The sequence below is a fragment of the Heloderma suspectum genome, chromosome 6, assembly GCF_057233095.1.
Source record: "Heloderma suspectum isolate Gila_16-S chromosome 6, 16-S_ref, whole genome shotgun sequence".
NCBI lineage: Eukaryota > Metazoa > Chordata > Lepidosauria > Squamata > Helodermatidae > Heloderma > Heloderma suspectum.
Genome location: NC_139463.1, coordinates 95956137 through 95969401, shown reverse-complemented (window position 1 = coordinate 95969401; position 13265 = coordinate 95956137).

Below are 13265 nucleotides of genomic sequence, written 5' to 3'. Positions count from 1 at the left end.
CTTGTAAAATTCTGTGAATGAGGCAGCATGATGGCGAAATAAATACCTTATCTGGAAGGGACCCTTAAAGCAGATTTTCCAGGGAAAAAAGAGAATCCCCTACCCATTAAAGATCTAGATCATATAGATGTCCCAGAGCATCCTGTTCGTAAGAGTTGCCAGTTACATGTAATTGACTCCCTCCACGATGAAGAACAAACAGATAGAAACGAATGAAAGAAATCCCAAAACATCACACAGTATAACATCCTATCCACAAAGCTATAGTGTCTGTAATTCCCAACAATGGCTAGCCAGATGAATTACCACCCCCTACTCCTTCCCCTGTGAGGAACTCAAAATGGCAACTGGCAACCTTATCTAATTCTTCCCTGGAGCTGGGCTCCATTCTTCTCAAAATCCTGGTGTCTGAGAAATGTTGGGTCCTACTTTGCCATGCAGTTGTTCATGGGTTAACAAAGATGACCATTTATCAGGTGGTGGCATGTTTTTTTTGTTGTTCAGTCGTTGTGTCCGACTCTTCGTGACCCCATGGACCATAGCATGCCAGGCCTTCCTGTCCTCTGCTCTCTCCCGGAGTGTGCTCAAGTTCATATTCATTGCATCAGTGATGCTATCTAGCCATCTCATCCTCTGCCATCCCCTTCTCCTTTTGCCTTCAATCTTTCCCAGCATCAGGGTCTTTTCCAGTGAGTTTTCTCTTCGCATTAGGTGGTCAAAATATTTGAGCTTCAGCTTCAGGATCTGTCCTTCCAATGAACACTCAGGGTTGATTTCCTTTCGGATTGACTGATTTGACCTCCTTGCAGTCCAGGGGACTCGTAAGAGTCTTCTCCAGCACCACAGTTCGAAAGCATCAATTCTTCGGCGCTCAGCCTTCCTTATAGTCCAGCTCTCACAGCCATACATTACTACTGGGAAAACCATAGCTTTGATTATACGAACCTCTGTCGGCAAGGTGATGTCTCTGCTTCTTATTATGCTGTCTAGGTTTGCCATAGCTTTCCTCCCAAGGAGCAAGCGTCTTTTAATTTCATGGCTACAGTCACCGTCTGTGGTGATCTTGGAGCCCAAGAAAATAAAATCTGTCATTGCTTCCATTTCTTCCCCTTCTATATGCCAGGAAGTGATGGGGCCAGATGCCATGATCTTCGTTTTTTTAATGTTGAGTTTCAAACCAGCTTTTGCACTCTCCACTTTCACCCTCAAGAAGAGGCTCTTTAGATCCTCTTCGCTTTCTGCCATTAGGGTGGTATCGTCTGCATATCTGAGGTTGTTGATAATTCTCCTGGCAATCTTAATTCCAACCTGTGATTCATCCAACCCAGCGTTTCTCATGATGTACTCTGCATATAAGTTAAATAAGCAGGGCAACAATATACAGCCTTGTCGTATTCCTTTCCCAATTTTGAACCAATCGGTTGTTCCATGTCCGGTTCTCACTGTTGCTTCTTGACCCTTGTACAGGTTTCTCAGGAGACAGGTAAGGTGGTCTGGTACTCCCATCTCTTTAAGAATTTGCCACAGTTTGTTGTGATCCACACAATCAAAGGCTTCAGCGTAGTCAATGAAGCAGAAATAGACGTTTTTCTGGAATTCTCTTGCTTTCTCCATGATCCAGCAAAGGTTGGAGATTTGGTCTCTAGTTCCTCTGCCTCTTTGAAACCCAGCTTGTACTTCCGGTAGTTCTCGGTTCGCATACTGCTGAAGCCTAGCTTGTAGGATTTTGAGCATAACCTTGCTGGCATGTGAAATGAGTGCAATTGTGTGGTAGTTTGAACACTCTTTGGCATTGCCCTTCTTTGGAATTGGAATGTAAACTGACCTTTTCCAGTCTTGTGGCCACTGTTGAGTGTTCCAAATTTGTTGGCATATTGAGTGCAGCACTTTAACAGCATCATCTTTTAGGATTTAAATAGCTCAGCTGGAATAATGATCATTTAGAGTTGGTAAAATACCATGGTGTGCATATAATGAACTGAGAAGCCACCAAATGGAGAGAATAATTTCACCGCACATTTGCACCCAATCAGATACCCAGAAAAGCAGTGGACTGGTAAGCATCTTATCACCACTTGGTGGGATGTTACCAGTGCCAGCCTTGCCATGCAATAGGGTGAAGTGACCTGTTTCAGGTGGCACCATAGAGTGGGTGGGGGAAAGGCAGGAACTGGTGTCTCAGTGGTGCAGCAAGATTTTTAAAGCGTTGGTGCTGGTGGTGGTGATGGTAGCGGTTGCCATTTGCGTTCTGCTTCATTCAGCAAAATGTCTTAAACTGGCACTGAATCTTATAAAGAATCAATATACCACACAATTGCATGCACACTGTGATAGGTTACCAATGGTAATTGATTATTTTGCTGTATTTTGAGTAGTAGAACCCCAAACCATGGCTATTATCCCATGCGCGCCAATACTGCACAATTAAAAACAGGGAAACATGTATAATTCTCAAACCAAGGGTCACTTCACGAGCACCCTCCCTCCTTATTGCACATTGGTGAAGGCTCTTCTCAGCTCCCTGTATAGTGCATTGATTTATTTTGCATTACCCCATCCACTAATTTAAAAACCAAGAGGGTGTTTGTTCTTTGGGTTAAACAGATTACCCTACATAACAATCTTGTCATTCAAAATATCAGCAAATACAGCCTGCAAAATACCAGACTGAGCATAGCATGTGTGTGCATTTATCTCCATGCACACTAGAGACAAGAAGCATTTCCCCCACCCATTTTGTCAGAGAATTAACTCCTTGGGGAGGGAGCTGGTACCTGAAGAATGTGTGGAGCTAAGGTTTAGAGCTTCTGGGGGGAAATGGAAACGAGAAAAAAGCACTCGTTTCTGGAATGGGGCAGGCTGGCGGAGCTCGCATAAGGGAGCTCCACTGACCTGTCCCAACTGAGAAAAGAGTGTTTTCACTTGTTTTAGGGCTTCCTCTGGGAAGGGCTAAATCTCTGATGCATGAGCTGTGGCTCCCACCTGTGCAACAGAATCTGCGGGGCGTGAGAAAATTGGGAGGAGCCTAAGCGCACTGTTGGATTCTGCCCAAGGCTAGCAACTCACACTCTAAAAATGTTAACATCCCCCAAAGGCGGGGACAAAATAGAGACACTGATTTTCAAAGGAGAGATACTCCAAAAAAGGGACTGTTGGTGGTAAATGGGGCGCCTGGTTCATGTATTGGCTCTGGTGCTCTAACCTCTAAATATACTACTTCCTTGTTCCTTCCCACAGCAGAATTAGAACCCATGCTTCTGCCTTTTATATTCCTCCTGCCCTAAAGCTATAAACTTCTGGAGAACTGCTTTCTGATCCCTTTCTTGGCTATGCAGCAGGCAAGTTATTTAATATTCAACCTGAAGACGGTGTTTGTTTAATCTTTGTACAGAGGAAATGTTGAACTTATTGTTTTAAGTAGTGGGAGTTGATATCAGAATAGGCACACACACTAAACACAGCCCTGATGACACCCCATTAGCCACCCTCTCTCTCCATTAAATCTTACTGGTCTGTCTGCAACTCTGCCAATGCTTCCCCCCTCCAAGCATACAAGCATCCTTTGCTAGCCATAGCATTTGTTACCTGGCTCTTTCTGGACTAACCTGAAAAGATTGTATTCCATAAAGGGCAGTTGATTCCAGAAAGGAAGAGAAAAAACCTTCAATAAGCTCACAAGCTCATTCTTTAAGACACCTTGCATCATGCCTTGATCACTCAAAATAAATGGATTTGCTTCCTGGTTTGAATGAAGGGACAGCATCTTTTTTGCCCCTTGCTTCTACACAAAGGGAAATGAGCCTCCTCCCCCCACCCCATTATAGACCATCCTCCCTTGTTGGAGCAAAGATGGCAGAATCTCACCATAGGTAAAATGGCAGATATCCTGCTCAGGCAGGAAAAGTATTACCCCTAAATCTCCTTTTCATGCACAACATGGAAAGGGACCCACATCCATCTACTATAGCACTGGCATCAAGTACTATATGGAGCAAAATGACTGAACAGCAAAATGAAAGAATACTGCATTTTATGCAATTGCCCCTTCCATCTCAGTTCAAAGCAATGTACAGTCCTGAAGAACTGGTACCACTTAATATTGGTGCGGCAAAATTCTAATATTTCAAAATTCCTTAAGTGCTGCTCCTTTAAAAAAATATTGAGGGGGAATGTGGCAGGTAAACCCCAACTTGCCATCATAGAAATCTACCAGTATCATCAACTTCTAAGTCAGAGGTGCAGAACTAAAAGGTTGAAATGTTTCTCCTAAGGCTTAGTTACCGGTAGTGAGAGCTTTAAGTTAAAATACCCTGGCATTTGTTGTATTTTGGCTCTGCCCCTCGTCCCGCTCACTCCCGGAATACAGCCCCCGTAAGCGTCTCCAAAATGAAATTTGGCCTTTGGGCTGAAAGATGTTCTGCACTCCTAGGTAATCTGCAGGTTTGATTGTGTGGAGAGAGAACATGCATGAAGGGCTCCTCTGATCTTGGGTGAAGTGTTGCAGCTCCCTGCTGCAGCACACATTGGAACGCACACTGTGAAATCTGCTTGGGTCTTACATTTGCATCCCCACAAAGGATGCAGTGCAGGTGCTCATAAGAAGGACATCTTGCCTTATCAGCCCCTGGCTTGGAATTGTGATCATCTTTGCAGTTACACTCCAGCCTCAATATTTTGGCTTTGGGACTCCAGGGAGACACGTACTTGAAAGGTTGTCACAGAGAGGGAGGCCAGGATCTCTTCTCGATCATCCCAGAGTGCAGGACACGGAATAATGGGCTCAAGTTACAGGAAGGCAGATTCCGGCTGAACATCAGGAAAAACATCCTGACTGTTAGAGCAATACGACAATGGAACCGATTACCCAGAGAGGTGGTGGGCTCTCCCACACTGGAGGCATTCAAGACGAGGCTAGACAGAAACTTGTCAGGGATGCTCTGTCTTGCATTGAGCAGGGGGTTGGACTCGATGGCCTTGTAGGTCCCTTCCAACCCTACTACTACTATTCTATGATTCTATGACAGGGTGGTGGCCCTGGACAGGCATCTGCTGGACAGTGTATTCGGAAGAATTTATATCTTGGGCCCTGCCTCCATGACAATGGAAGGAGAAGGGAAGAGTAGCTCACCCACATTTGTACATCACACTAAGTTTGTACTAAATTTGTACTAAGTGGCTTCACATAACTTACTTCTGGGGGTGGTGGTGGAGTGAATGTCATCTGAGCGGCAGGGGCTGCTCATTCAATAAGAGAGGCATCCCCCCTCCCCCCAGGTTCCGTAAGGAAGGTGCAAAGTAGGTAGTTCCTTCCCCTTGTGCACATTTGTAAGACAAGCCTCCCTACGAGCCCTCTTTGTAGTCCATTGCTGTGCTTGATCGCGGAAATGGAGGGGTGAAAGAAACACTCCCGATATGTGCATTTGTAAGACAAGCCTCCGGATGAGCCTCAAGCCTCACTGAGCACAATGGGAGTTACTTCTGAGCAGAACTAGCCCCCTTTCTAACTGCAGGATCTCTATAACCAAAGTGTGAAGTAGTTACTTCCTAAGGCAATAAACGAAGCCACGGAGAATCACAGGTTCGGTAAGGCGCTTTACAGGCTTCAGGGAATCAGCACTTTAAACTCTGCATTCAGTTCAGGGGATCTCTGTGAATTCTGATGACAAGAGGGCATTCAGAGGGCAAGCCTCATTGAGCACAATGGGACTTACATCTGAGGAGACACTAATTGGTTGCACCGGGGTCATGGTGAAACGCACATCCCTGGGCAGGGCTAGCACACCCGAGGTCAATGCGGGGGTTGGGGCACACAACAACTATACCACTGAGAACCCGACTTGAGGAAACGAGATGGACTTTAAGCAGTCTCAGGAAATCCGTAGGGATGTACAAAAGTCACTTACCTTTCGCGGATTATGTTGATGGTGGGGGGGGGGGAGGCGCTCCGTCCCTCCCCCCGGAATCCTGGACGGGGGGGAGGCGCTCTGTTCCTCCCCCCGCGGAATCCTGGCCGGCCTACTTTGCACCTTCCTTACGGAACCTGGGGGGAGGGGGGATGCCTCTCTTATTGACATCCGGCCGCTGGCTAGCAGGGATGCAAATGGCGGCGGCCGTAGCTGCCGCCGTTTGCGTCCCTGCAGTCACCCGTGATAGGCTACGTAAATGTTTACGTAGCCTAACACGGCTGACTTAAAAACAACAACAACGTGCGTACGCAAAAGACGGCGGCCATGGCCGCCGCCATTTTCATTCCTTATTTTAGCACGTTTTAGTCTACGTCAAGATTTACGTAGACTAAGACGGCGAAAAGAAGGGGAATGCAAATAGCGTAGCAAACTGAGGCTGAAAGTGGCTTGCCTAAGGTCACCTAGTGCATTCATGGCAGGGGCCCAGTTCAAACAAGGGACTTCCTGACTTGTAGCTCAGTCTCTTAGCCACAAGCAGGCAGGCCTTTGATTTTCACTCCCAAGCCAGCTTCCAGAAAAGCATGGGGGAATGGCTATTTCACTCCCTGTCAGGCTGGGCAATGGGTGGCATTGAAAAGTAACTGGCATCTGAGGCAGAAGCAGGTGGGAAGCATGAGCAGTCAGAGCAGTCCAAGGGTCATGCCAGGAGATCAGAAGCTCTTCGCAATGGCACTATGTTTGGTAGCCTCCAGCGAATGGATAGTTTTCAAAGTGGACTCTGCCCCTAGACTTGGCCCAAACCATTGGGCTCCCCCCACCGGCCTATCAGAAATGGCTAGGCTACACATCTTGGTCCTGCCTCGACTTTCTTTATTTCAGGAGTTGGCAACCCCTAGGCCCACCTCACCTTTTGACACCCAGGAAACCAGTGGAGGCTGGTGGCTCCTATGTCAGTGGGGCAGTGAATCCACTCTGGGTTTCAGTCAGAACCAGTCAGAACTCTAAAGGAGCTATACAAGGTGCTGACCTATTTTGGGGATAGGGTTCAGCACCTTGGAGAGCTTCTTTAGAGTTCTGACTGGTTCTGACTGAAACCCAGAGTGGATTCACCGCCCTACTGACATCGGCACCACCAGACTCCAGTGCAGGAAACTGAACCAACCTCTCTGGGGTGGAAGGCTGATGGCTTCCCAGGTCTTGTTTGAATGATTTTCTGCAGTTTCTGTCACTTGAGGCAACTGAAGTTCTGAACTACACTCATTCAACTTTAATCTTTTAATTAAGGGACAATTTTCCCTGGGTTGACTGGTTTAGCAGCAAAATAACAACCTTAAGTATTTTTTCGTGCCATATTCTCAAGGGACATTCCATTCACCAGGTAGCAGCACAGAAGGTGTCTTTGTGTGTTCTGTTACACAAACTGGCCCAGCCCTCTCATGACCAGTCAGCTTCTATAATAGCTAATACCACGTTGCAGCAAGGTCTTCCCCATTATGGAGGACATGTGCACAGCACATCATACAGATATATCAATCCTGACGAGAAACATTAACGAATGTGTGGAACATCCCTACTTTCCTTTTCCTTATGAATGACACTCTGGGCAAATAATGTACTCTCCCTTCTTGAAAAGACAGTAGGGCGAGCAGGGACCAGAAAAAAGTGCACTGCAGCTGGGTACTGTGTGGGGGGCCATCAGTAGGTCACCACTGATGTAAATAAAGCAAAAAGAATGCATTCCATTGCATTGTGGAGGTGGTGGTGGTGGTAGTATTAAAATGGTGGTGCTGGGGAATACAGGCAGCCTGATGCTCACAGCATCAGGCCAAAAAATAAAAGGAAAAAGAAAGATGAAGTATTCAGACCAGGTCCAATGTCAGTAGTGCTGGGTCCTACTGGGGCCCTACTATTTGCTGTGTGCTGGCACCCAGCCTGGTGTTCATATTATACCTTGAACATAATTTCCTTTGTGGAACGGTGCCATATAAATTAAAGTCTAATCCTAATGTAATCTGATCTTTGTGTATGCATGCATGCATGCATGGAAGAGGCAGGGAACAAGATCACGATCGCTGTCCCCACCCCCCTGCTTACATGCATAAAAACTGCATGTTCTGACAGAAGCAAAGTCTCAAAATGATGCTCAAAGTGTGATGCACAATGCTTGTGTTCTGACAGATCATTTTCTTTTTCCATTTATTGTGGTGATTCATTGAAATCATGCTGTCTCCATGCTTTGAATGAATCACCACAATAAGTGGAATCTCTTTGCCCCTGGGGAAGGTCACATGAACCCGTTGGGCATATTGCATTCTCCAGTAAATGTTCCCACTATGACCATCATTTCAAGGCTTTGCCTCCCCCCACTTTCATTTCCAGATTGTGTGGACAGAGTTTATGGGCTTTTCTATATGAGGCTTTTAACCAGTACCTTTAGCGAGGCTTCTGCTTCCGGATTCTTTGTGGGATTAAGAGTGGCTCTTTTACACGTGTTTTTTCTAGGGTTTTCTTTCTCTGCCTTTCTATATGATCCATTACACAACCACGAGGTGCACCCGGTTTCATGCTGCATTCAGAGATAATGAGCCTTTCTACATGAAGCATTTATTTTGCCCTCATGATTCCTCACTCATGGTAGTTTGTGGGTGCTTTACATGACATCTTCATTCTCCAGGGCTTCTCCCTTGCTTTTCAACCACTATAGCAGGGTTTTTCCTTCTAATGAGGAAAGTCTGGTATTTTTGTGAATGGCACTATGAAAATCTTGTGTATTTATGCAATTCTGCTGTACCACAGTGCCACCTAGTGGTTGTGTAATAAAACATATAGAAAGGAAGAGAAAGAAACCCCCCAGAAATGAAATGTGTACAGGAGCCAATCTTAATTCCACAAAGAATCTGGAAGCAGAAGCCTTGCTAAAGTGGAGGGTTAAAAGCCCCATGTAGAATAGCCCAATACCAGATTTTCCTCATTAGGGAAAAAAACCTGCTCAAATGCTTGCAAAGCTAGGGTGAGGCCTTGGAGGATGATGATGTTGCATAAAGGACCCACAAATTACCATGAGTGAAGAATCACAAGTGCACAATAAAAGCTTCACGTAGAAAGGCTCTATATGACTACAGTTTGAATGTGTGTAAATGCTGGATCATATAATGGGTGAAAAGTGGAGCCAGCACATTCACTGTAGACACACATAATGTGTACAATCTTTCAGTTAACATGCCAAGTTTTCGTTGCTTGACAAGATGCATTTTCACATTTCATGTTGGCTGTTTCCCACTGAAATGCCAGAAGATTTAATTACAAATGATGAAATTAATATGTTCAAACTCATAAGGACTAGATTTTTTTCCTTTTTAAAAAAATGAAAGCTATGATTCTCAGGATGTTGAATTCTGTATTCAGTACCACATGCCAGACTTTTTCTTTGCTTGTGCAGAATCAGGGAAAACACATCCCTAACAATGATCTATGGACAAGGATTAAAAATGTATTCAGGCTCTGGAGATATCTGGAGAAAGAGGGCCCTTTCCTTCATCTCCCCCTCCATGGCAAATATCTTTGGAAATGCTGTTTTAGCTTAACACCACGCACATCCTGTTTATGCAAAACTGAGGCTGCAAACACATTTACTAGGGAGTAAGCTGAATTGAACACAGTGGAACATCTCTGAGCAAACATGTATATAATTGCGGAGCACACATTTATCTCCCGGCCCTTTTCCTTCTCTAACCAATGGCCCGCAAACTTGGAGGAGAGATCCCTGGGCCAGATCTACACCTTGTGTCATATCAATATGATCCTGATGTCAGTGTGGACACTGAGCCCATAGAACCTCAGAGCAGTTCTGATTCTGAGGAGGAACAGCCGTCCGTGGGAGAGGAGCGTGCTCTTCTCTCCCAGGCCCTGCAGCAGGCAGAGATTCCCCCTACCGGCATTTCAGACATAGATAGCGGTCCTGGGAGTGAAAGAGGAGGAGGACTGGCTGGATGCTCGACGCAGAGAGCGACGATGCAGAGAGCGACGAGCTATGGAGGGCGCAGAAAGGAGGCGTAGTGCCCGTTTGGCGTGCAAGCAACGGTCGCGTCCAGAGGACCCAAGGGAAAAGGGGAGGGAGTCTCCCTAGCCCATAAGTTCAGGGTCTGCAAGTGATTCTTGTTCAAATGGGGACCAACTGTTTCCAACCTGGGGCATAGATTACTCTGCTGTTCATTGCTTAGTCGCTGGTGATAGAGTTATTAAGCTGTAAAAGGAATAAAGCCTTGAAAAGAATCCTTTGTCTGTGTCTGGAGCTGGCTACTGGAGTAGACTGAAAGAGGCTGGCTAGGGCCTCCTAACACCCATCATGGTGACTCTATATCCCTCTTGCACATTTATTCCTCGTAGCACACACCATGACATCTGCTGTGGTATTTTGGATAATATGGAATAAAAAGCAGGAAATAATGCTAGAAAAGTGGTATACGGAATATGTAATATGCGCCAACTGTTATCAGCGCACTTCAATAGCCATAAAACTCACTAGCATAGATCTAGCCCAGGAGTCGTGGCTCCAGTTCCCCCTTTTCTGTTCTTTCCAGTGAATATCATCCAATGTATTCCTGCTTAATAACTTATTAATGCCTAATACATTTTTTAAAAGGCTTCATATTCATCCTGATACCGACTTGTTTAATGTTTACACAAAAAGAGGGCTCGGGCAGGTAGGAACTAGTTTCTGCTGTGAAATGCAAGTGTGATTACACACACTGTTCCACACACACCACTCCCTGGCATGGAGCCCAGCAATTCAGGGCCAGATACACACACTTGCCCTTAACATTTATTTCCTATATTTTTACACTACCTTTTAGGGCAATCCCTTGTAAGGTGGTGTACAATCAAAACGTTAACAATGAAATAATTAAAGAAACACGGTAATGTCACATCAAAAACTTACGTAGGGCCAGCAGCAAGATCAATAAAAACATTTTAGCGTAAAGGCTACCGGAGACAGTTCCAAGTGGAATTCTCAAAGGAAGAAACTAATGTGACTAGCTAAACTGGATCATAGACCTAGATCATAGACCCTTTATTTACATTGTACATAGAACGATGTAAATAATGTTCATGTTGGTGGGGCTTGGGCAGGAGAACATAGTGGTAGGTTGTGCACAAAGGGACCAGAAGGCAAAAGTCAGGAGAACAGGATGAAGGAACTGAATAGGTTAAAACAGTTAACCTTAGGTTTTTAACCTAAGTTAAAAACAACAACAGGGCTGTAGTTCTGTACACACTTATTTGGAAGTAAACCTTCCTTAATTTGGTTGTGCTTAATATGAAATAAACATGTGTAGGATCAATTTGTAAGTGGGTATTTGTTAACTCAATTCAAACAAAGGATATAAGGCAGAGAAAGGGGACCATTGTTTATTCTCTCCCCATAGCTGCAACTAAGTGCGGTTTTGCACGCTTGTATCCCACCAAAATAGATGAGAATTTAAGCTTGCATAATTTATGTAAAACAGAGGTGAGTGGTCCTTACTCTGTGAATGATTTTTTAAAAATGAGATGAGCAGGAACTGTCTGTCTTCTGTATTTTGCACAGTGCCCAGCTGTTGTTGGTGCTGGAAATATGTCAGAGTCAACCTATGTACGCAGGAGAAACATGTGATATGCTTTTTTGGGGGACTGTTCTACTTCAGACAACAAATGGGGAGCCACGTGTTTGAATGCTCCACCCATAAAGTTAGGATTTTTTGCCCCAGTGTGTACACATCACTTCATACTTACATTTTACTATTTTTTTTGCCCATTCCCCCACTTTGGAGAGATGGTTTTGGTGTTCTTTGCAATCCCCTTTTGTTTTTACCACCCTGAATTATTTGGTGTCATCTACAAATTCCAGATCATTTATGAACAAATTGAAAAACACTGGCCAATACAAAACCTTGTGGGACCCCACTTCCTCCACTCTTTCATTGTGAGAACTGTCCATTTATTCCTCATTGCTTCCCATTCTTTAACCAGTTACCCATTCCTAAGAGGATCCATTCTCTTATCTCATGACTGCAAGGTTTGCTCACAAGGAACTTTGTCAAAAGGTTTTTGAAAGTCCAAGTACACAATGTCTCCTGGATCATCCCATCCATGTGTTTGTTGAAACACTCAGAGAACACTAAAAAGTTAGGGACATGACTTACATTTGCAGAAGCCACGTTGACTCTTCTTCAGCAGATGTGAGCTTTTCTACACAAGGGTGTTAATCAGCTATTATTCCACCATTGCTTTCAGTTTCATCACAGAACTGAGATCTGAGCACGAGATGAAGAGTGTTTCCTTAGCTGCTTTTCTGCTACATAACCTCTAGGTAGCACTGTGGTATAGTGGAATAGTAACTACACAGTACGAAAGTCACTTACCTTTCCGCGGATTATGTTGATGGTGGGGGGGGGGAGGCATTCCGTCCCTCCCCCCAGAATCCTCAATGGGGGGGGAGGCAATCCGTTCCTGCCTCCCGGAATCCTCTGCAGCCAGCTGTGCTCCACGGCAGCTCCGTGGAGCAGCCGGCCAGGCCCAGCCAGGCCAGAGCCGTCCGCAGCTGGATTTCTGGCCGCGGAGGGCTCTGGGAAAAACAAAAACAAAAACCGCGTACGCAAATAGCGGTGGCTACGGCTGCCGCCATTTGCGTTCCTTATTTTTGCTGTCTTAATCTACATAAATATTTACATAGACTATGACGGCGAAAATAAAGGGGAACGCAAATAGCATAGCGGGTGCTATTTGCGTCCCTTTTTGATTCACCGTTTTAGCCTACGTAAATCTTTACGTAGGCTAAAACGGCAAATCAAAAAGGGATGCAAATAGCGCCCACTACGCGATTTGCATTCCCCTTTATTTTCACTGTCATAGTCTACGTAAATATTTATGTATATTAAGATGGCCAAAAATAAGGAACGCAAATGGTGGCGGTCATAGCCGCCGCCATTTGCGTACGCGTTTTTTTTTTTAAAAAACCCAGCCATGATAGGCTACGTAAATCTTTACGTAGCCTATCATGCCGTTTTTTTTTTTTTTTTAACCCAGCCATGATAGGCTATGTAAATCTTTATGTAGCCTATCACATTGTTTTTGTTTTTTTTACAAGACAAATGGCGGTGCTGCCGCCTGGAAGATCCGCCCCAGGTAAGTCTCGTCCTGGAGGGGATCTGCGGGGGGGCAGGGGGGTGGCAGGACATTCCGCCACAGATTTCGGGGGGCCGAATGCACTGGCATTCGACCTCACCGAGATCCGTGGCGGAATTCTCTGACATCCCTACTACACAATAGGAAATCATGAGTTCTTTCACAATTAAATGCCACATTTTCCCTGCTCTAAAA